The following is a 26,095-nucleotide window of genomic DNA, read 5'->3' on the forward strand; positions in this document are numbered from 1 at the left end:
AGTTGTTTAGGAAAGAAATGTATCAGTTGTACAAGATGAATAGCTTTATTATTTTTTTTTAATTTTATTTTATTTTTAATCTTTACATAATTGTATTAGTTTTGCCAAATATCAAAATGAATCCATCACAGGTATACATGTGCTCCCCATCCTGAACCCTCCTTCCTCCTCCCTCCCCATACCATCCCTCTGGCTCGTCCCAGTGCACTAGCCCCAAGCATCCAGTATCGTGCATTGAACCTGGACTGGCATCTCGTTTCATACATGATATTTTACATGTTTCAATGCCATTCTCCCAAATCTTCCCACCCTCTCCCTCTCCCACAGAGTCCATAAGACTGTTCCATACATCAGTGTCTCTTTTGCTGTCTCGTACACAGGGTTATTGTTATCATCTTTCTAAATTCCATACATATGCGTTAGTATACTGTATTGGTGTTTTTCCTTCTGGCTTACTTCACTCTGTATAATAGGCTCCAGTTTCATCCACCTCATTAGAACTGATTCAAATGAATTCTTTTTAATGGCTGAGTAATACTCCATTGTGTATATGTACCACTGCTTTTTTTTTTTTTTTTTTTTTTACTTTTATGTTATTTTATTTTTTTAATTTTATTGTTATGATTTTTAATTGAAGCACAATTGACAGCAACATTACAGTATTTTCAGTTGCACAACATACTGATTTGATATTTGTATATGTTGCAAAATGATCACAGTAAGTCTAATTACTATTTGTCACTATGCGTGCATGTTAAATCACTTCAGTCATGTCTGACTCTGCAATCCTATGGACTGTAGCTTGCCAGGCCCCTCTGTCCGTGGGTTTTTTCAGGCAAAAATATTGGAGTGGATTGCCATGCCCTCTTTCAGTGGATCTTCCCGACCCAGGGATGGAAGCTGCATCTCTTGCATCTCTTGCATTGGCAGGTGGGTTCTTTAGCACTAGTGCCAGCTGGGAAGCCCCTTTGTCACTATGCAAGGTTACATATTTACCCCAGAATTTTTAAGATTTACTTTCGTAGCAATTTACTTACAGATTTGTAATGCAATATTATTAACTATAGTCACCATGGTATAATAGTGGTGCATTACGTTTTTCTTGTTTGTTTTTTTTTCATTTGTTTCTTGATTCCATATGTAAGTAAAATCATATGGTATATGTCTTTGTCTAACTTATTTCATTTATCATAATGTTCTCAAGTTCCACCCATGTTGTCTCAAATGGCAAGATTTCATTTTTTGTTACTTCATTGTCCTCTTTATCCATTCATCCATCAACAGTTAACTTAGGCAATTTCCATATCTTGGCTATTGTAAACAATGCTGCAGTTAATACACAGGTGCATATCTTTTTGAATAGTGTTTTCATTTTCTCCAGATAAATATTAAGAAGTGGAATTGCTGGATCATATGATAGTTATATCTTTACTTTTTTGAGGAAACATCATACTATTTTCAGTAATGGCTACTCCAATTTTTATTCCCATGAATAGTGCACTGCTGCTGCTGCTGCTAAGTCGCTTCAGACGTGTCCGACTCTGTGCAACCCCATAGACGGCAGCCCACCAGGCTCCTCCATCCATGGGACTTTCCAGGCAAGAGTACTGGAGTGGGGTGCCATTGCCTTCTCCGTACCACTGCTTTCTTATCCATTCATCTGCTGATGGACATCTAGGTTGCTTCCATGTCCTGGCTATTATAAACAGTGCTGCGATGAACATTGGGGTACACGTGTCTCTTTCCCTTCTGGTTTCCTCAGTGTGTATGCCCAGCAGTGGGGTTGCTGGATCATAAGGCAGTTCTATTTCCAGTTTTTTAAGGAATCTCCACACTGTTCTCCATATTGGCTGTACTACTTTGCATTCCCACCAACAGTGTAAGAGGGTTCCCTTTTCTCCACATCCTCCCCAGCATTTATTATTTGTAGACTTTTGGATCTCAGCCATTCTGACTGGTGTGAAATGGTACCTCATAGTGGTCTTGATTTGCATTTCTCTGATAATGAGTGATGTTGAGCATCTTTTCATGTGTTTGTTAGCCATCTGTATGTCTTTTTTGGAGAAATGTCTATTTAGTTCTTTGGCCCATTTTTTGATTGGGTCGATTATTTTTCTGGAGTTCAGCTGTAGGAGTTGCTTGTATATTTTTGAGATTAGTTGTTTGTCAGTTGCTTCATTTGCTATTATTTTCTCCCATTCTGAAGGCTGTCTTTTCACCTTGCTAATAGTCTCCTTTGATGTGCAGAAGCTTTTAAGGTTAATTAGGTCCCATTTGTTTATTTTTGCTTTTATTTCCAATATTCTGGGAGGTGGGTCATAGAGGATCCTGCTGTGATGTATGTCGGAGAGTGTTTTGCCTATGTTGTCCTCTAGGAGTTTTATATTTTCTGGTCTTACGTTTAGATCTTTAATCCATTTTGAGTTTATTTTTGTGTATGGTGTTAGAAAGTGGTCCAGTTTCATTCTTTTACAAGTGGTTGACCAGATTTCCCAGCACCACTTGATAAAGAGATTGTCTTTAATCCACTGTATATTCTTGCCTCCTTTGTCGAAGATAAGGTGTCCATATGTGCGTGGGTTTATCTCTGGGCTTTCTATTTTATTCCATTGATCAATATTTCTGTCTTTGTGCCAGTACCATACTGTCTTGATAACTGTGGCTTTGTAGTAGAGCCTGAAGTCAGGTAGGTTGATTCCTCCAGTTCCATTCTTCTTTCTCAAGATCGCTTTGGCTATTCGAGGTTTTTTGTATTTCCATACAAATTGTGAAATTATTTGTTCTAGCTCTGTGAAGAATACTGTTGGTAGCTTGATAGGGATTGCGTTGAATCTATAAATTGCTTTGGGTAGTATACTCATTTTCACTATATTGATTCTTCCAATCCATGAACATGGTATATTTCTCCATCTATTAGTGTCCTCTTTGATTTCTTTCACCAGTGTTTTATAGTTTTATATATATAGGTCTTTAGTTTCTTTAGGTAGATATATTCCTAAGTATTTTATTCTTTCCGTTGCAATGGTGAATGGAATTGTTTCCTTAATTTCTCTTTCTGTTTTCTCATTATTAGTGTATAGGAATGCAAGGGATTTCTGTGTGTTGATTTTATATCCTGCAAATTTACTGTAGTCATTGATTATTTCTAGTAATTTTCTGGTGGACTCTTTAGGGTTTTCTATGTAGAGGATCATGTCATCTGCAAATAGTGAGAGTTTTACTTCTTCTTTTCCAGTTTGGATTCCTTTTATTTCTTTTTCTGCTCTGATTGCTGTGGCCAAAACTTCCAAAACTATGTTGAATAGTAATGGTGAAAGTGGGCACCCTTGTCTTGTTCCTGACTTTAGAGGAAATGCTTTCAATTTTTCACCATTGAGGATAATGTTTGCAGTGGGTTTGTCATATATAGCTTTTATTATGTTGAGGTATGTTCCTTCTATTCCTGCTTTCTGGAGAGTTTTTTATCATAAATGGATGTCTAATTTTGTCAAAGGCTGTCTCTGCATCTATTGAGATAATCATATGGTTTTTATTTTTCAATTTGTTAATGTGGTGTATTACATTGATTGATTTGCGGATATTGAAGAATCCTTGCATCCCTGGGATAAAGCCCACTTAATCATGGTGTATGATCTTTTTAATGTGTTGTTGGATTCTGATTGCTAGAATTTTGTTAAGGATTTTTGCATCTATGTTCATCAGTGATATTGGCCTGTAGTGTTCTTTTTTTGTGGGATCTTTGTCAGGTTTTGGTATTAGGGTGATGGTGGCCTCATAGAATGAGTTTGGAAGTTTACCTTCCTCTGCAATTTTCTGGAAGAGTTTGAGCAGGATAGGTGTTAGCTCTTCTCTAAATTTTTGGTAGAATTCAGCTGTGAAGCCGTCTGGACCGGGGCTTTTGTTTGCTGGAAGATTTTTGATTACAGTTTCAATTTCCATGCTTGTGATGGGTCTGTTAAGATTTTCTATTTCTTCCTGGTCCAGTTTTGGAAAGTTGTACTTTTCTAAGAATTTGTCCATTTCTTCCACGTTGTCCATTTTATTGGCATATAATTGTTGATAGTAGTCTCTTATGATCCTTTGTATTTCTGTGTTGTCTGTTGTGATCTCTCCATTTTCGTTTCTAATTTTGTTGATTTGATTTTTCTCCCTTTGTTTCTTGATGAGTCTGGCTAATGGTTTGTCAATTTTATTTATCCTTTCAAAGAACCAGCTTTTGGTTTTGTTGATTTTTGCTATGGTCTCTTTTGTTTCTTTTGCATTTATTTCTGCTCTAATTTTTAAGATTTCTTTCCTCTACTAACCCTGGGGTTCTTCATTTCTTCCTTTTCTAGTTGCTTTAGGTGTAGAGTTAGGTTATTTATTTGACTTTTTTCTTGTTTCTTGAGGTGTGCCTGTATTGCTATGAACTTTCCCCTTAGGACTGCTTTTACCGTGTCCCACAGGTTTTGGGTTGTTGTGTTTTCATTTTCATTCGTTTCTATGCAAATTTTGATTTCTTTTTTGATTTCTTCTGTGATTTGTTGGTTATTCAGCAGCGTGTTGTTCAGCCTCCATATGTTGGAATTTTTAATAGTTTTTCTCCTGTAATTGAGATCTAATCTTACTGCATTGTGGTCAGAAAAAATGCTTGGAATGATTTCTATTTTTTTGAATTTACCAAGGCTAGCTTTATGGCCCAGGATGTGATCTATCCTGGAGAAGGTTCCATGTGCGCTTGAGAAAAAGGTGAAATTCATTGTTTTGGGATGAAATGACCTATAGATATCAATTAGGTCTAACTGGTCTATTGTATCGTTTAAAGTTTGTGTTTCCTTGTTAATTTTCTGTTTAGTTGATCTATCCATAGATGTAAGTGGGGTATTAAAGTCTCCCACTATTATTGTGTTATTGTTAATTTCTCCTTTCATACTTGTTAGCATTTGTCTTATGTACTGTGGTGCTCCCGTGTTGGGTGCATATATGTTTATAATTGTTATATCTTCTTCTTGGATTGATCCTTTGATCATTATGTAGTGACCTTCTTTGTCTCTTTTCACAGCCTTTGTTTTAAAGTCTATTTTATCTGATACGAGTATTGCTACTCCTGCTTTCTTTTGGTCCCTATTTGCATGGAAAATCTTTTTCCAGCCCTTCACTTTCAGTCTGTATGTGTCCCCTGTTTTGAGGTGGGTCTCTTGTAGACAACATATGTAGGGGTCTTGTTTTTGTATCCATTCAGCCAGTCTTTGTCTTTTGGTTGGGGCATTCAACCCATGTACATTTAAGGTAATTACTAATAAGTATGTTCCCGTTGCCATTTACTTTGTTGTTTTGGGTTCGAGTTTATACACCGTTTTTGTGTTTCCTGTCTAGAGAATATCCTTTAGTATTTGTTGGAGAGCTGGTTTGGTGGTGCAGAATTCTCTCAGCTTTGGTTGTCTGAAAAGCTTTTGATTTCTCCTTCATACTTGAATGAGATCCTTGCTGGGTACAATAATCTGGGCTGTAGGTTATTTTCTTTCATCATTTTAAGTATGTCTTGCCATTCCCTCCTGGCTTGAAGAGTTTCTATTGAAAGATCAGCTGTTATCCTTATGGGAATTCCCTTGTGTGTTATTTGTTGTTTTTCCCTTGCTGCTTTTAATATTTGTTCTTTGTGTTTGATCTTTGTTAATTTGATTAATATGTGTCTTGGGGTGTTTCTCCTTGGGTTTATCCTGTTTGGTACTCTCTGGGTTTCTTGGACTTGGGTGATTATTTCCTTCCCCATTTTAGGGAAGTTTTCCACTATTATCTCCTCAAGTATTTTCTCATGGTCTTTCTTTTTGTCTTCTTCTTCTGGAACCCCTATGATTCGAATGTTGTAGCGTTTAATATTGTCCTGGAGGTCTCTGAGATTGTCCTCATTTCTTTTAATTCGTTTTTCTTTTATCCTCTCTGATTCATTTATTTCTACCATTCTATCTTCTAATTCACTAATCCTGTCTTCTGCCTCTGTTATTCTACTATTTGTTGCCTCCAGAGTGTTTTTAATTTCACTTATTGCATTATTCATTATATATTGACTCTTTTTTATTTCTTCTAGGTCCTTGTTAAACCTTTCTTGCATCTTCTCAATCCTTGTCTCCAGGCTATTTATCTGTGATTCCATTTTAGTTTCAAGATTTTGGATCAATTTCACTATCATTATTTGGAATTCTTTATCAGGTAGATTCCCTATCTCTTCCTCTTTTGTTTGGTTTGGTGGGCATTTATCCTGTTCCTTTATCTGCTGAGTATTCCTCTGTCTCTTCATCTTGTTTAACTTGCTGAGTTTGGGGTGTCCTTTCTGTATTCTGGAAGTTTGTGGAGTTCTCTTTATTATGGCGTTTCCTCACTGTGTGTGGGTTTGTACAGGTGGCTTGTCAAGGTTTCCTGGTTAGGGAAGCTTGTGTCGGTGTTCTGGTGGGTGGAGCTGTATTTCTTCTCTCTGGAGTGCAATGAAATGTCCAGTAATGAGTTATGAGATGTCTATAGTTTTGGGGTGACTTTGGGCAGCCTGTATCTTGAAGCTCAGGGCTGTGTTCCTTTGTTGCTGGAGAATTTGCTTGGTATGTCTTGCCCTGGAACTTATTGGCCCTTGTGTGGTGCTTGGTTTCAGTGTTGGTATGGAGGCATTTGATGAGCTCCTGTCAATGAATGTTCCTTGGAGTCAGGAGTTCCCTGGAGTCAGGGTTTGGACTTAAGTCTCCTGCTTTCGATTATCGGTCTTATTTTTACAGTAGTTTCAAAACTTCTCCTTCTATACAGCACCATTGATAAAACATCTACATTAAAGATGATAAGTTTCTCTACAGTGAGGGTCACTCAGAGAGGTTCACAGGGTTACATGGAGAAGAGAAGAGGGAGGAGGGAGTTAGAGGTGACCCAAATGAGATGAGGTGAATCAATAGTGGAGAGAGTGGGGTAGCCAGTAGTCACTTCCTTATGTGCACTCCACAACTGGACCACTCAAGAGATGTTCACGGGGTTATACAGAGAAGAGAAGAAGGAGGAAGGTAACAGAGGTGGCCAGAAGGATAAAAGGGGGAATGAAAAGGAGGGAGACAGATCCAGCCAGTAATCAGTTCCCTAAGTGTTCTCCACCGTCTGGAACACACAGAAATTCACAGAGTTGGGTAGAGTAGAGAGGGGTTAGGGAGGAGACACAGGCGACCTGGTGGAGAAAAAGGAGGGTCCAAAGGGAGAGAGAGCAGTCAAGCCAGTAATCTCACTCCCTAGTGAAAAATGGGTCCTGAAGATTGGGTCCTTAAAGGTACAAAATTGGTAACAAATACATAAAAGCAAAAATTAAAAATCTAGAGTAGAGTTTGGAATTTCAAAAATACGATGTTAAAGAAAAGAAGAAGGAAAAGAAAGAGAGAAAGAACGAACAAACAAAAACAAACAAGGTCGCGAAAATTGTAAAGAAAGTACAGGTACAAATTGATAACTAATACCAGAAAGCGAAAATTAAAAATCTAGAGTAGAGTTTGGAATTTCAAAAATACGATGTTAAAGAAAAGAAGAAGGAAAAGAAAGAGAGAAAAAACGAATAAACAAAAACAAACAAGGTCGCGAACATTATAAAGAAAGTACAGGTACAAAATTGATAACTAATACCAGAAAGCAAAAATTAAAAATCTAGAGTAGAGTTTGGAATTTCAAAAATACAATGTTAAAAAAAAAAAAAAGAAAGAAAAATAAAGAGAGAAAACAAACAAACAAATACGAACAATGTCACAAAAATTATTAAGAAAATACAGGTACAAAATTGATATCAAATACCAAAAAGCATAAATTAAAAATCTAGAGTAAAGTTTGGAATTTCAGATATACAATGTTATATAAAAGAAGAAGAGAAAGAAACAGAGAAGAAGAAAAAAAAAAGTCACAGAAATTATATAAAAAAAAACTATAGGTACAAAATTGATAACATATACCAAAAAGCGAAAATTAAAAATCTAGAGTAGAGTTTGGAATTTCAAAAATACAATGTTAAAGAAAAGAAGAAAAAAACAAAAACAAACAAACAAAAAAAAACAAGGTCAAAAAATTATAAAATATATATATATGAAGTTTGCTGAAGAAGAAAAAAATAGGGTCTTTTTTTTTTTTTTGCAAAGTAATAGGTTATAAAAGTGAAAATTAAAGGAACAATAGAGGACTTAAAATTTTTTTTTTAATTAAAAAAAAAAAGAAAGAATGATCGTAAAAATAATAAAAATATATCTAGGACTTTTTTGGGTTTTTTTTTTTTGTGGGTGTTGTGGGTTCAGTTCATTTTTGGCTAGTTCCTTGGTCAGATTTATATTTCTCAAGATCTATAGGCCCCTTCCTATGTAGTCCGTAGTAACCACAGGGTTTTGATCTATTGCCTGTAGCTTCCAAGGCGTTTCCCTCTGTTATATCTTCTTCTGTTTGCTAGTCTCTTCAGTATCTGGTTTCCGCCTTGACTCAAAGGACACGGTGGAGGACACTTTTTTTTTTTTTTTTTTTTTTAGGCTTACTTGTTCAGTCGCGCTGTGGGGAGGGAGGGAGGGATGCTGCAAACAAATAACACTGGCGTGTGCTCGCAGTGCCTCAGCCACCCTGGGTCTGCCCCCGCTCACGGCGCGTGTAGCCTCCCTGTCCACACTGCTCGGACTCTAGGTTGTTCCGCCGGGAACAATCCGAGGCTGGCCCTGGGCTGCATGCACCTCCCAGGTCCAAGCCGCTCAGGTTCAGGCACTTGGGTAGTCCTCAGAGGCGCAGACTCAGTTGGGCCTGCGTTTTGTGCTCTTCCCAGGTCCGAGCGCCAATTTGCTCTTCCCAGGTGAGCGCCAATGCTGTGACTTATCGCCTCCCCGCCACTCGGTTATCTGGATGTAAAACCGGTGCACCTTCTCAGGCAGATGTTGACCGTCCAGACCCCCAAGAAGTTTTAGTTAGCAAAGAAGCCTGCTTACAATTTTATAGATAATGTCTCTCTGGGGCTGCGATTGCCCCCTTCCGGCTCTGGCTGCCTGTCACCGGAGGGGGAAGGTCTGCAGCCGGCTATCTCTGTTCAGTCCTTTGTTCCGTGCGCGGGCCTGGCAGTCTTAGGTTAGGGCTGGCTTTTCGCGTGGTAGGTATCCCACAGTCTGGTTTGCTAGCCCAAATTATTTCGCTCAGATAGCGCTCAGGGTATTCAGGCCAGATTCTTACTCTCAGCGATGCAGCACACGCCGCGCCTCCCTGCCCAGCCCCCACTTGCTAATGGCGTGTGCAGGCATCTGCGCTACTTCTCCACTGGGGGAGTTACCATAGGGCTCGCAATCTGCGAGTTTTAATTGTTTATTTATTTTTTCTCCCTGTTATGTTGCCCTCTGTGCTTCCAAAGCTCGGCACAGATTCGGCAGTGAGAAGGTTTCCTGATGTTTGGGAACTTCTCTCTTTTTAAGACTCCCTTCCCGGGACGGAATTCCATCCCTCCCTCTTTTGTCTCTTTTTTTGTCTTTCATATTTTTTCCTACCTCCTTTTCGAAGAGTTGGGTTGCTTTTCTGGGTGCCTGATGTCCTCTGCCGGCATTCAGAAGTTGTTTTATGGAATTTACTCGAGGTTTAAATGCTCTTTTGATGTATTTGTGGGGGAGAGAGTGTTCTCCCCATCCTACTCCTCCGCCATCTTGGCTCCTCCCCCACAACCACCATTCTACCATTTCTTTCAAGGACTATTTTAGGTACATTATATAAGTGGAATAATAAGCAGTGTATCCTACTCTAACTGGCTTATTTTACTTACAATATCCTCCAGGCTCATTTATGTTGTCACATATGGCAGAATTTCTTTTTAACACTGATATTCCCATGTATGTATAAGGCACATTTTATTTTTTTTAAATTTTTTATTAAAGGATAGTTGACATTAATTTCTTCTGCAGAGCAAAGTGATTCGTATCTCTGTGTATACATATATGTATATATTATGCCTGGAAGGCTTACAGTTCATGGGGTCTCAATGAGGTAGACATGACTGAGTGACTGAGCATGCATTTTATATATATATATATATATATATATATATATATATTCTTCATGTTAATTTCTATTACGGTTTATCACAGAATATTTAATATAGTTCCCTGTGTTATACAGTGGGACCTTGTTGTTTATCCATCCTATATGTCCTTACAATTAAAATATATACAGTAGAATACTACTGCTGCTGCTGCTGCTAAGTCGCTTCAGTCGTGTCCGATTCTGTGCGACCCCATAGACGGCAGCCCATGAGGCTCCCCCATCCCTGGGATTCTCCAGGCAAGAACACTGGAGTGGGTTGCCATTTCCTTCTCCAATGCATGAAAGTGAAAAGTGAAAGTGAAGTCGCTCAGTCGTGTCCGACTCTTAGCGACCCCATGGACTGCACAGCCCACCAGGCTCCTCCATCCATGGGATTTTCCAGGCAAGAGTACTGGAGTGGGTTGCCATTGCCTTCTCCGAAAATACTACTACTGAGCCATAAAGAAAAAACGAAATAATGCCATTTGTAGCAACATGAATGGACCTACAGATGAACAGAGCCACTGAACAACAAGAGGTATGGATGGAACCTATCTGACAATGAACAGACATGTTAAAGCTGGCAGGTTTTATGGAGGAAATTATTGTGTCAAATCTTGTAATTTTGTATAGGTTTGAAAATTCCCATAGTAAAAAACCTGATTATATGATAATTAGTTTTCTTAGTAAAAAGATAAAAATTACTGAAAGTCTGTAAGTAGCTGTTTCAGCTTGTGCTTTGAAATACTAATACATCCTTTTTAAAACTAATGTCATACAGGTCAGCAAATCTTCACACAAGAAAAAATATATATATACATATATATATATAACTTCAAACTGTCCTTTACAGTTGTTACCTCTGGATGTGATAGAAAAAGTGGAATTCAAAGTGAAAAAAATACATATTATAGATGATGTGTGTGTACTTCAAAAACAAGAGAATTTAGAGATGTAATTTTATAGTTTACTGCTCTCTGGTTTATGTTGGTGTGATAAGGGGTTCTATACTGGGATTAGTATTTGAGGAAAGAAAATTTCTTTGGTTGAGATATTTAAAACAAGTTAATGATATGCATAAGTATCTATGTATGTATGCATCTGTCTATCTATCTTCTCTCTATTATACTACTACAAAAATGACACAAGTATCCAGGAAGTTTGTTAGACATTCTGAAAGGGACACAGTAATAGTACATTCTTGAGAATTTTAGATTGCATTAATTTTGAAATAATAGCCATTCTGCAGTTAGACCTTGATTCTTGATACTAGCTAAAGATTTAATCAGCTGTGACTTGAGACAAATTATTTAAATTGTCTGAATTTCTCTTATCTAAAATATGGGAGTATTTTTCCTGCATCATTGTGTTTTGTAAGGAATAATAATATAAAGAATGTAGATCTTTTTACTACCTTGCTTGGCACATACTTAGGACCCAATAAATCTTAGTCACAGTTACCATCGTTACTATCATTCTACTTGCAATTATTACAGCAGCATCAATTTTCAGTTTGCAAATTCATTTACTGTCCATTAAAGGTTTATTCATCAAAAGTGCCTGGTGTTATAAGTAGTATTTTTCTTTCTTAATTGGGGATCAGAGTTTATGACTTTCCCAAGTGTGTGTGGGGAGGTAATTGATGAACCTGAGTCAAACCTGCATCTTGCTCCAAAACCTCTAATCTTCCTACTGCAGTCTGCAGTTTGATCTCCCAAAGGAAGATGCTTCAAGGCGGAGGACAGAGTCATCCCTGAGGAATCAGATGATTCCTTCAACACACTCAAACTGCACCCCATATTCATTAATCCTGAGTTTAAAGTTTGTTTGTTGAAACTGGTTTCTGTTAATACATCCCCAAGAAAAAGCTGAGAAATTATTTTAATGTCTTCTTGAAACTGATTAAAAGGTAAATCTACTTTCAGCAATTACAGTAGGGGATTCTGTTTGCAGGGAAGAGTTTTGTAATAAGACCCAGAGAGACTAGTTTCATCACTGGCACTCAAGCACACTCTGACTTCAGTTTCTCTTTACTTAATGATCAGCAATTATTCAATCAAAATAGACAAGTAAAGAATGGTAGCTACAAAAATATATATTTTTTTTCTTAGTTTTCCCAGATATTCTGAATTTTTGCAAACGGACTAGAAATGGAAATATTAACCTAATTTATTTCATATTATATATTATGGACAAGCAACAGGCACTTGGGAACTTGTAAATTTTGTGGAGAGATACTTCATATTCACTAACACCAAATAATTTGGTAATAGGATCACTGATTAATTCTTTTTTCAAATTCAATGCTGCTACTATTTTTTTTTTCATATTTTGGATTTTTAGCTTATCAGGGAAGGTCCTGCTAGAATGCATTAAAGGATACCAATGGGTTTAATATTTCCCTGAATTAAAAAATAAAATCCTAAATAGTCAGCTAGGTAAACGCTAACTCAGATGAAGATAGGATTGAAGTAGCAAATGTGAAATATATGTACTACCAATGTGAGATGCCATACACCATGTGTGCATAGTCTGGAAGAGGTGATAGTGTGTGAGCTGCAATAATTAGACAAAGTTTTGGTTTCTTCATAACTCTAGAATGGAAATTATGAATCAAAATATGATTAAAATGCTCATATTTAGGGTTTGATCATTTTCTAGAAATTAGACAGAGCACAAAAGTCTCATCACGATGAAAACAAGATAATGAAGCTCAGTGTCCAGCTTTGTCCAACTCTTTGTTACTGCGTGAATTGTAACCTGCAAAGTCCTCTGTCCATGGACTTTTCCAGGCAAGAATACTGGAGTAGGTTACCATTTCCTAATTCAGGGAATCTTCCCAGCTCAGGGATTGAACCTGCATCTGTTGCTCTCCTGTACTGGCAGGCAGATTATTTATCATTATCTGGGAAGCCCTCAAATCAACTTACTCTGTGAAAACAAATACAAAACTTGCTTCAAGGAATAAGTCAAATTTTCAGCTTAAAAGTATCAGAGAAATAATTGTATATGTGTGTGTGTTTAATACCAGGGTCTCCTACACTGCAGGCGTATTCTTTACCATCTGAGCTATCAGGGAAGCCCAAATAAAAGCTAAAAAAATACAAATGAAGATATATGTAGAGAATTATTCATGAATAGCCGTATCTTCCTTGGTAGTTAAATAAGAAAGATTGAAACTAAGGAGGGAGGTGGGCGGGGGGTTCAGGATAGGGGACATGTGTATACCTGTGGTGGATACATGTTGGTGTATGGCAAAACCAATACAATATTATAAAGTAATTAGCCTCCAATTAAAATAAATACATTTTTTTTAATTTTTTTTTCCATGGGGGCTAATTTATTGTGCAATTGTCTGAAACTAATACAGGAAATTTCACAAACTTTTCTGGGTGTCTAAAAAATAAATAAACATAAAAAAAGAAATTAAGTACAAAAAACTGGGTAAAGAAAATAAGCCTTATGTAACTTGATTTAGGAATTAAAAAACAACAACAACAACAAAGAAAACATAACTAAATGGAGTCATTTTTTAGCCACTTTATCTGTAGCTCCTGACACAACTGGGGAGTTGATAAATTATTGTTGAGCAATAAATGAATTTCTCAAAAAGTTTTGGCAGTTTGACTCACAACAATAGCAATCTCATTATTTTCAAAGGATGTTTCCTCTTTTATGTTTATTTATTTAATTATTAATAAAATTTATATTTTACTAATGATTAACATAAAATTTACTAAAGATTTAATGCTTCCCTTGTGGCTCAGTGATAAAGAATCTGAATGCAGAGTTCCAAAGAATAGCAAGAAGAGATCAGAAACTCAATTATGGACACTAAATCTAAGATACTTAGTGCACTACCAAGTAAAGACATCAATCTGATGTTGAATGTGAGAGTTCAGAATTCAGAATGTACTAAGGTGAAGAGTTACATTGGGAACAATTTGCATATCAGATCAGATCAGTCGCTCAGTCGTGTCCGACTCTTTGCAACCCCATGAATCGCAGCACGCCAGACCTCCCTGTCCATCACCAACTCCCGGAGTCCACTCAGACTCATGTCCATCGAGTCAGTGATGCCATCCAGCCATCTCATCCTCTGTCGTCCCCTTCTCCTCTTGCCCCCAATTCCTCCCAAAACATGGTCTTTTCCAATGAGTCAACTCTTCGCATGAGGTGGCCAAAGTACTGGAGTTTCAGCTTTAGCATCATTCCTTCCAAAGAAATCCCAGGGCTGATCTCCTTTAGAACGGACTGGTTGGATCTCCTTGCAGTCCAAGGGACTCTGAAGAGTCTTCTCCAACACCACAGTTCAACAGCATCAATTCTTCGGCACTCAGCCTTCTTCACCGTCCAACTCTCACATCCATACATGACCACAGGAAAAACCATAGCCTTGACTAGACGAACCTTTGTTTGCAAAGTAATGTCTCTGCTTTTGAATATGCTATCTAGGTTGGTCATAACTTTCCTTCCAAGGAGTAAGCGTCTTTTAATTTCATGGCTGCAGTCACCATCTGCAGTGATTTTGGAGCCCAGAAAAATAAAGTCTGACACTGTTTCCACTTTTCCCCATCTATTTCCCATGAAGTGATGGGACCGGATGCCATGATCTTCGTTTCCTGAATGTTGAGCTTTAAGCCAACTTTTTCACTCTCCACTTTCACCTTCATCAAGAGGCTTTTTAGTTCCTCTTCACTTTCTGCCATAAGGGTGGTGTCATCTGCATATCTGAGGTTATTGATATTTCTCCCAGCAATCTTGATTCCAGCTTGTGTTTCTTCCAGTCCAGAGTTTCTCATGATGTACTCTGCATGTAAGTTAAATATGCAGGGTGACAATATACAGCCTTGATGTACTCCTTTCCTATTTGGAACCAATCTGTTGTTCCATGTCCAGTTCTAACTGTTGCTTCCTGACCTGCATACACATTTCTCAAGAGGCAGATCAGGTGGTCTGGTATTCCCATCTCTTTCAGAATTTCCCACAGTTTATTGTGATCCACACAGGCAAAGGCTTTGGCATAGTCAATAAAGCAGAAATAGATGTTTTTCTGGAACTCTCTTGCTTTTTCCATGATCCAGCGAATGTTGGCAATTTGATCTCTGGTTCCTCTGCCTTTTCTAAAACCAGATTGAACAACTGGAAGTTCATGGTTCACATATTGCTGAAGCCTGGCTTGGAGAATTTTGAGCATTACTTTACTAGCTTGTGAGATGAGTGCAATTGTGCAGTAGTTTGAGTACTCTTTGGCATTGCCTTTCTTTGGGATTGGAATGAAAACTGACCTTTTCGAGTCCTGTGGCCACTGCTGAGTTTTCCAAATTTGCTGGCATATTGAGTGCAGCACTTTCACAGCATCATCTTTCAGGATTTGGAATAGCTCAACTGGAATTCCATGACCTCCACTAGCTTTGTTCGTAGTGATGCTTTCTAAAGCCCACTTGACTTCACATTCCAGGATGTCTGTCTCTAGGTCAGTGATCACACCATCATGATTATCTGGGTCATGAAGATCTTTTTTGTACAGTTCTTCTGTGTATTCTTGCCATCTCTTCTTAATATCTTCTGCTTCCGTTAGGTCCATACCATTTCTGTCCTTTATCAAGCCCATCTTTGCATGAAATATTCCTTTGATATCTCTGATTTTCTTGAAGTGATCTCCAGTCTTTCCCATTCTGTTGTTTTCCTCTATTTCTTTGCATTGATCTCTGAGGAAGGCTTTCTTATCTCTTCTTGCTATTCTTTGGAACTCTGCATTCAGATGTTTATATCTTTCCTTTTTTCCTTTGCTTTTCGCTTCTCTTCTTTTCACAGCTATTTGTAAGGCCTCCCCAGACAGCCATTTTGCTTTTTTGCATTTCTTTTCCATGGGGATGGTCTTGATCCTTGTCTCCTGTACAATGTCACGAACCTCATTCCATAGGTCATCAGGCACTCTATCTATCAAATCTAGGCCTTTAAATCTATTTCTCTTCTCACTTCCACTGTATAATCATAAGGAATTTGATTTAGGTCATATGGAATAAGACTGAATGTAATTAACAAGTAAAGGAAAATGTGTAGATATAAACAGATGAAATTTACAAAGACTTGAACTTATTTCTGTCCAACATTTAGATATCAAGGCAATGAAGAGAAACCAGTAATGAAGCTGAGGATGAACATTCAGGGAAAAAATTCAGGGGGGCATGAAAATTCAAATGTGAGAAAATTCATGAAGGAAGGGGAAACTATGGCAAATATGGGTGATAGTTTAAATAGCATGATCTTAAGTGGACTTTATAGTGAATAATGGGAATAAAAGAGTGACTGGAATGATTTCATGAGGAGTGGGAGGACATACACTAGAGGCAGCATACGAACACAAACAACTTTGCAAAGAACAGCGCTGCTAAAAAGATAATTTCTGCATTAAAATAAGTACAGGGCTATGTTTGTTTGTTTGTTTCTAGTTGGAGAAGGCAATGGCACCCCACTCCAGTACTCTTGCCTGGAAAATCCCATGGACGGAGGAGCCTGGTAGGCTGCAGTCCATGGGGTCGCTAAGAGTCGGACATGACTGAGTGACTTCACTTTCACTTTGTTTCCAGTAGTCATGTATGGATGAGACGGTTGGACTGTAAAGAAGACTGAGGGTCAAAGAATTTATTCTTTCAAATTGTAATGCTGGAGAAGATTCTTGAGAGTCCTTGGACTGCAGGGAGATCAAACCAATTAATCCTAAAGGAAATTAAACCTGAATATTCATTGGAAGGACTGATGCTGAATCTGAAGTTCCAATACTTTGGCCACCTGATGTGAGAGCCAACTCATTAGAAAAGACCTTGATGCTGAGAAAGTTTGAGGACAGGAGGAGTAGGAGGTGATGGAGGATGAGATAGTTGGATGGCATCACTGACTGAATGTACATGAGTCTGAGCAAACTCTCGGAGATAGTGAAGGACAGGGAAGACTGGCAAGCTGCTTCCATGGAGGTGAAAAGTGATCATGCCATCGTGATTATCTGAGTCATGAAGAGCTTTTTTGTATAATGCTTCTGTGTATTCTTGCCACCTCTTCTTAATATCTTTTGCTTCTCTTAGGTTCATACAATTTCTGTCTTTTATTGAGCCCATCTTTATCTAATGCAAAATTAAAACAAATTCTACAACCAGTGGGGTTTGTGTCCCTAATCCTACCCAACTGGTTGTAGAATTTGCTTTAATTTTGCATTAGATATGCAGTTCTTCATCTGAAGAGTCAACCAACTTTGAATAGAGTAGGACTGTAGTAGTATTTATTGAAGAGAAAATGGCATATGAGTGGATCCATGCAGTTCAAACACCTGTTGTTCAGGTGTCAACTATACTTTATTTATGTTCTTAAAAAACATTTTCTTTTCATAAAGTAAAGCATATGTAAAAATGACCTAAAAGTTTTCTAAAACTCTAAACTCATGGATTTTGTTGAGATATTTTAGTAAATGAGTCGATACTTTTAAAGTCTTGTTAGTTATAAATATAATAAGAAGGAGATAGATTATTTAATTAATAATATTAAGAAAATTAGTTCCCAGTGTGGAAAAACAATAGCTTAGATTCTTGCCACAGGTCACACACAAATTAATGCTATGTAATTTTAAAAGCTGAATTTTAATGACATATGATGTAAATAGAGGGTATTTATTGTTCTTAGGTCTACACGTAGCAAAGAATAAAGAAAACAACTTAAGATTTATATTATGGCATCTGGTCCAATCACTTCATGCTAATAGATGGGGAAACAATGGAAACAGTGAGAAACTTTATCTGGGGGGCTCCAAAATCAGTGCAGATAATGACTGCAGCCATGACATTAAAAGACCCTTGCTCCTTGGAAGAAAAGGTATTATCAACCTAGACACCCTATTAAAAAGCAGAAACATTACTTTGCCAACAAAGGTCCTTCTAGTCAAAGCTATGGTTTTTCCAGTAGTCATATATGGATGTGAGAATTGGAATATAAAGAAAGCTGAGTGCAGAAGAATTGATGTTTTTGAACTTGGACAGCAAGGAGATCCAACCAATCTATCAAAAAAGTAAATCAGTCCTGAATATTCATTGGAAGGACCGATGGTGAAGCTGAAACTCCAGTACTTTGGCCACTTGATGCTAAGACCTGACTCACTAGAAAAGACCCTCATGCTGGGAGAAATTGAAGGCGAGAGGAGAAGGGACCGACAGAGTATCAGATATTTGGATGGCATTACCGACCAAAGTGATAGACATGAGTCTGAGTAATCTTCAGGAGTTGGTGATGGATAGGGAAGCCTGGCATCCTACAGTCCATGGGGCTGCAAAGAGTTGGACATGACTGAGTGACTGAAGTGAACTGAATCAAGGATTAGTGATTTCATGATTACATCATTACAGTTTATTTTTTATTTTTTAATTAATTAATTTATTTTAATTGAAGGCTAATTACTTCACAGCATTCTAGTTTAAAATAAGACCTATTTTACCTTTGTCTTTATAGGCTTTTTTTTTCTTTTTTTCCTAATTGAAGCTTTCTAATCACAGTTGCACCCTGGAGGGTCAGTGAACCTGGTGCAGTCACGTCTGGGGAATATTAGGAATTAAGTCCCCAAGGAATAGGGACTGCACTTTATAAAGGCCTACTTCACACATTCAGGTACCCTGGGTATTTCAAGTTTCAGGGGAAGATTTCTTCTACAACCAAGTAGGTTAAGAGGTACTGTCGGTCATTTCCATAACCCTCCTTTCCCAAGCTTCTAGTAGACACTTTTCACAATTTAAAGGAAAGTAGATGACCCTGCCTAACTCTTCCCCAGCTGGATGAAGCTGACATGTATACACAATAATGAAATACCTGTCTTGGCCCACCTCAAATAAAATATCCTCTTTGACTTCTGCCCAAGACTTGGGTTTCCTTTAGAATAAAACACTTTATTGATGAAACTGTAGAAGCCAATTCCTAAGGAAAAAGAGCATTTGTATGTGTGAGTGTTGTCTTTCTCTCAGGGGAAACTTTTGATGGTTTAAAAAAATGTAAAAAAGAGACATTTGTGGCTGAAAGTAATTCACAAAATAGGGAAGTTTTTTTTTTTTTTTAATTGATGTGGCTGTGTGAGTTTGGCATCTTTTTCCTTTTATTACAAAGAAGAAATATAAAAAAATAAGCCTGATTTCAATGTATGCTCAATGAAAAGTAACTCAGTATCAAAATATCTGTTAACTACCTCTAAAATATCCAAATTGATATTTATCATGGAAGACCAAAGTGAGACCAGAGTTATTATATTACATGGGCAAATGATGTTCAGATCAATATTTTACCATTTTTTCCATTCTTTTGCCAGAATGGTGATCTGTAGTGCCAGTAGCTCTGTTAAGATGTCTGTTCAGGAAGATAAGTTAGTTAAAACAACACCTTTCACAAGCTAGGTTTTGCCTCCAGCAAGAGGAAAATAAATGAATGGGGGAAAACAGTTTTCATGTGATATATATGTACTTATGTGTAAGTATGTGTGTGTTTGTATATATGCATATGTATGTATATATGTATGTGGTGCTGGTTTAGTCGGTAAGTCGTGTCTGACTCTTGCGACCCTATGGACTATAGCCCACCAGGCTCCTCTGTCCATTGGATTCTCCAGGCAAGAATACTGGAGTGGGTTGACATTTCCTTCTCTTAGGGGCTCTTCCCAACACAGAAATCGAACCTGGGTCTCCTACATTGCAGGCAGATGATTTACCATATATGTATGTATGTGTGTGCATATATATATATATATAGGCTTCTCTAGTGGCTCAGCAGTAAAGCGTCTGCTTGCAGTTCAGGAGCCAAAGGAGATGCAGGTTCGATTCCTGGGTTGGGAAGATTCCCTGGAAGAGGGTACAACAACCCACCAAAGTATTCTTGCCTGGAGAATTCTGTGGATAGAGGACCTTTGCAGACTACAATTCATAGTGTCACAAAGAGTCAGACACAACTGAAGTGACTTAACACACACAAGTATATACACATAGGTGCATGTGTATTATTTTTTTTCTGGAAAACACATTAGGTACAAGTCATCATATTAAGCTGAGTCAATAGAAAGAGGAGAAAAAACTAAAAGGACACATTTTCTGACTACTCACAGTAACTTGTTAAAAAACAACAACAAGAAACAAAACTTCCCTTTGGGTGAAATGTTTAGGGGAAAAGTAAGGGGTTATTCTTTCTATTTTGCACACTTCATTTTAATTTGCTATGATGAAAATTTTTTCTTTTTAACTTTACTTCTGAAATTAAAATTAGCTAGTTATCTTCCTTTGCCTCAGAAGTGAAAAGAGGCATAGAACTCTCAAAAACCACATCATGCAAGTTGAACATTATGATAGGAATACCATTTCCATATAATTGCTATTTCTCTTGTCAAAGAGATAGCTACCTTTCAAAAGCAGGAGTGCATGCTATTGTTACACTAAAAATTTACCAGATAATTTAGAAAGCATTCCTGATTATAAGTGTTGAAAATAATTAATGTAAAACTATTTGTTATTGTTCACTCACTCAGTCATGTCTGGCTCTTTGTGACCCCATGGGCTGCAGCATGCCAGCCTTCCCTGTCCTTCACTATCCCCTGGAGATTGCTCAAACGCATGTCCATTGAGTAAATGATTATCAAGAACTCTACTTTTTAACATATGTGTATTCTAACTCTAACTACAAGTGTAAGTTATCACTTTTAGAAAGTAGCATTTGAAAAGGAATCCAAAACTTGCCTAATTCACAAATAGGAGTATTTAATTGCCTCCATTTTTCTATCCATTGACTATCCTGTTAGGCTTTGTATTATTATATTTAGCATAATGTACATTTTTAAAAATAAAATATATGTCTGTTAAAACAGATAAAGTATTACATATTAAAATTTTACTCCACTGAGAAGTAAATATTGGGAGCAGGATATTTAACAACATCTTTATTCTCTCTGTTATTTAATATAACTAAAAATAATCTAAACCTAAAATATCCCATATTTTTATAAACATTATTTTTATTAAACCTCAATTTTTGGCTTCAGAAAATTATAAATAGTCAAACAGGAGAGTTTGAGAGGGGATATATTTATCTGTTCTGATATTCTGCTTCAATGAGCAATAATTTCTCAAGTTAAAACATGCACATTTTGGCATCTGATGACAATTCCTCGCTCCTGATAACTTATCTGTCTTTACCTTGTCTCTTTCCCGCAGTTCAGAGACTAGAACAAATGATTGAAGAGAATATTACCAGGGTCATGGAATTCATTCTTTTGGGTTTTTCAGTCCAGAGAGAGATTGAAATCCTTCTCTTTCTTCTCATTTTAGTGGTATATTCTCTGACTCTGGTGGGAAACATTGGCCTGATTTCCATAATCTGGTTGGATCCTCACCTTCACACACCCATGTATTTTTTTTTCTCAGTAATCTGGCCTTTGTGGACTTTTGTTACTCCTCATCAATAGCCCCAAAGTTCCTGGAGATCCTCCTGACCAAGAACAGGTCCATATCTCTCTATGCATGTGCGACACAGCTGGGCTTTTTCCTAAAGTTCTTGGTTTTAGAGATGTTCCTTCTTGCAGTAATGGCTTATGACTGCTATGTGGTCATCTGCGATCCTCTTCTCTACATTGTGATCATGTCCCAAAAGGTGTGCATGCAACTGGTTGCAGGCCCTTACTGATACAGCTTTTCTGTTGCTTTCCTCCATACAGTTGTTACTTTTCGATTGATTTACTGTGGCCCCAATGCTATTAATCACTTCTGTTGTGATGATGTCCCTTTGATGGCCCTTGCATGCTCAGACACCAGCCTCAAAGAGATCTTGATTTTTATCTTTGCTGGATTCAACATGATCAGCTCTTTGACCACGGTCCTTATTTCTTACCTATACTTTGTGGCTGCCATCCTGAGAATCCAATCTGCAGAAGGGAGGTGCAAAGCATCCTCAACCTGTGGTTCTCATCTGACTGCTGTCACTGTATTCTACGGGACTCTGATCTTCATGTATCTGCAGCCCAGATCAAACCATTCCCTTGACACCGACAAAATGGCCTCTGTCTTCTACACAATAGTCATTCTTATGTTGAATCCCATGATCTACAGCCTGAGGAACCAAGAGGTAAAAAATGCCTTGAGGAAAGCTTTTGAAAAATGTTATTTTCTGTCTCTAATATACATTAGAATGTAACTTGTAACACTGACTGTCTTGGAACTGTACCACATGCCGATATGTTGTTTTTATTATCTTTGATAGGTTAATTTTACCATTTTTGTATGAGCAAAATGACATTGCACATGTGTTCTATTTTTCATATAATTTATAAGTAAGATAAAAGGTTTAAAAGATTATAATGCACATTTTTAACAAATTGCTATTTGCATATGTGACACTTGATAGTTTTGACCTGGATAGTTTCTATTTAACTGATAATAAGATTTAGCCACTGCTTTCAAAAATGTTTCTATTTTATACATTGTGGAGACAGAAAAAGGGAGGTGGTAAAGGAAGTTTCTTGTCCATCCCCACGTCATTCCATGCAGCAGCTGTTCCTCAACTGTATCCTGTCTGCTAAAAATCATTCCTCTCTGCTTCTGACCCCCACTAGATTCACTGTTGGTCACTCTCTGTAATTTCTTGGTTCTCATGTTGTTCAAAAAAATGTCATTATTTGCCATGCAGACCTGGGAATCAGGGTCAGCTTTTGGAAAGTCATACTCTCTTTTTCTGTATCAAAACAAAAATGAAGACATAACCCTATATTCCCTCAGCAAAGCTTAAGATCCTTTTATATTTTAGGGATTTGAAGAAATTACAGTGGGTTGAAGGGACAGGAAGTGGTAGTGTAAAACCAAGTTATAAATGTGGTTGCTGTCAGATGTCAGGAATATAGTTTTATGTTGGGGTGGTTGTACAGTGATGTAATCTAAGACCAACTTAAACCGTCAACTGGAATGCTTTTTGTTTTGTTTTTTTTTTAATTTAGATTCAAATATTTGGTGTCTACCATGTGGGTGATATTGTGAGCTATTCTTGTAGGGCAAAATCTAAAACATTCCTGAATATGCTGAACAGCTAGCTATTTTTGGAAATACTGGCAAAAAAAAAAAAACATGATCGTATAAGTTATTCAGAAACATTTTAGCTTATTTTATCCAAGTTATCTTAGTACACATTTCATTGTTAGATTTCAGATTTATGTGAAGACATCAATATTGCCATGTTAAATTATTTATATTAAACTTTATTTTAATATATGCCTCTATTTTAATATATGCCTTTAATATATGCCACTGTTAAAGCAGCAACAAGGTGTTCTAAGTGGAGGTAAATTGTACAAATTCTTAAGAGAAGCAATGAATTATAATCCTGATTTTCAAGTTCTTAAATCAACTTCTTTCAGAGTCAGGGAGCATAGTTGCAGAGAAATCAATCTTGGAAATCATGACTGTCAATTGCCAAAGATAAAACTCAAGAAAAGAGAACATCTTTGTTGTTGCTATTTTTTTTAATAATTCCAAAAGTATAATTTAAATAGTTAAAAGCACAGCAGAAAGCTTCTATAGTAAACTGCAGAGTAAGGGCTAAACCTGAGATTGGCGATGTGAGAAGGGTTTAAAGGTCAGTGAATCTTTCAAAAGGAACCCGGTGCCCCTTCTGGGTAGCACACTGGATTCAGGGGAGGTTGCTTCAAAACCACACGTTTACCAAAGAAACTTCAGATACAGTTAAAGAGGTCCCAGAGAAGAAAGGATGATAGCCTGGGAGGCTAAAAAAGACTAAAGTAAAACCAAAGTTCTAACATTGAAACAAAACTGTAAAGAAATATATTAGTTTCATCTGTCTGCATTAACAAAGTACCACACACTCATTGACTTAGAACAACAAAAATTTATTTTATCACATTTCTGGAGCCTACAAGTCTGAAGTCAAGGAATTGGCAGAACCATGCTCTCTATGAAGCTCTAGGGGAGGTTCCTTCCTTGTTTTTTCCAGCTGCTAGTGGTCCCAGGCATTCCTTGGCTTGTAAGCATCTTTCTAGTCTCTGCTGTCTTCTCATGATCATCTTCCCTCTACATCTGTGTCCAGATTCCTTCATTCCTGTAAGGACATCACTCACACTGGATTAACAGTCCACCTTACTTCAGTATGACTTCATATTAACAATTGCATCTAAAACGGCCCTATATCCAAATACTGACCCTATAACCCAATGACCCTATAAACAAACTCTGAAGTTCTTCAGGTTAGGAACTTAACACATCTTTTGGGGGAACAATTGCACTCATAATAAGTGCATGTAAGTGTGTGTGCATGCTCAGTTGTGTTCGACTCTGTGTGACCCTATGGACTGTAACCCGCCAGGCTCCTCTGTCCATGGGATTTTCCAGGCAAGAATACTAGAGTGGGTTGCCATTTCCTTCTCCAGGGGATGTTCCCCCAGGGATTGAAACCATGTCTCTTGCCTAGCAGATAATTCTTTACTGCTGAGGCATTGGAGAAGCCCACTAATAAGTAAGGACAGTTAAAGATGTGCTGGCTCAAATGTATGGTGAAAACACACCTTATCTACACCTGCAAGCACAGTGCAGAAAGGAAAAAAAAAATAGCTGAGATTTCCTAAGCTTAAGAAAGAGATACGTAAGTACCTAAAAAGGCTAGCAAAATGACCTAGATGACAGGTCAAAAGGGATCCAAAACCATTTAATGTGAAAACTGGAGGTCTTAAGACTTCCCTGTTGGCTTAAAAAGCCCAAGGATTCATCAAGTAGTTAGGACAGAGGGATATATAGCCTAATATCTGAGATAGGTCAGAAGTTTGAGTTTTCTCCTTCTGGTTAAGACAGAGTACAAGATGACCTTCTCTCAATACCAGAATCGTTTCTGAACAGCCTTGATCATTCTCAGGTAAAAAATCGTCCTAGTGAGTGGTAAGAGGCAGAGGTGAAGTGCCAAGGATATGTTTATGGAAAGTATTATAAAAGCAAATATAGCACTATAGCTAAGTGAACTCCCAAGATGCAGTGACTTAATAAAGTAATTTATTCCTTTCTCAGGCAACAGTATGAGTTAAGGAGTTTGGGAAGGGCAATTAGACCCTCAATATATGTTTTCCATCTTTATCTAAAAAGTGATCATTTCAGCAGCAACATTTTCAAGTGGGAAGGAAGAGAAAAAAGTCTGTATCTAATGGCTTTAACATACATAAGGTGATCTTTAAGTTCCAGGCATCACTTTCTACTGATGGCTCATTGCCAAGACTTGTCAACATTATGTATCCCACTGACAAGGGGCAATGGGAATGGTGGTGAACAGCTGGATGACAAAGGTTTTACTTATAAAATAAAACATCAAATAGTGGACACTGAGGAATATGTCTGCCATAAGCATCACAGAAAATGTGATCTTAAAGGGTAAAATTATAATGATCTCTGTCAATACGATTGTTTCTTGAGCAGCCTATCGTTTCATACTTGACACCAACTTGTTAGAAGCAAACTTGGGTGATTTGAAAACATTAAAAAACAAAACAAAACTTTGATAATGTAGTTTCCAATACTAATCAAATGGTACTCTTTCTTCCTGCTCAGAACCTAAAGTTATGAAAAGGAACTCTCCTCCCACCATTTGCCTTTTCTCAGAACCAATCTGAGGGAATGTGACTTGTGGGCAATTAGTAAATTAGCCTGAGTAACAATATTTTCTGTGCTTAAATGAATACATCTTTCCAGTGATATTACCACAAGTAAATGTTACTTCTCAGAGTCTTTCTACACATGTTCAATTGTCCACCCCTTTTAACTGGATTAGCCCTTAAACAAGAATAAACTCATTCATGAGAAATTACTTCTGATTTGCTTTTATGCTGGTATTATTAGCAAGAGTCAACAAGGACAAAAAATGTATTCCACTTATATTAAGAATGAAGGTAGAATAAGTGGACACCAGTGAACATAAATAGAATAGTAAACTTGTAATCAGATCCCAATGGATACCAGTTTGAGCTGTGCTGATCACATTTTAACACATGTCTAGTGCAATGGCATTCGGTTTTACAGTGATT

General features: G+C 37.3%; 1 pseudogene; it reads left to right on the top strand.

Moving 5' to 3' along the window:
* The first annotated feature begins 21,184 nt into the window (after positions 1 to 21,184).
* On the top strand, positions 21,185 to 22,221 carry LOC133261103 (olfactory receptor 8U3-like; annotated as a pseudogene).
* The last annotated feature ends 3,874 nt before the right edge of the window (positions 22,222 to 26,095 follow it).

The sequence above is a fragment of the Bos javanicus genome, chromosome 15, assembly GCF_032452875.1.
Source record: "Bos javanicus breed banteng chromosome 15, ARS-OSU_banteng_1.0, whole genome shotgun sequence".
Lineage (NCBI taxonomy): Eukaryota > Metazoa > Chordata > Mammalia > Artiodactyla > Bovidae > Bos > Bos javanicus.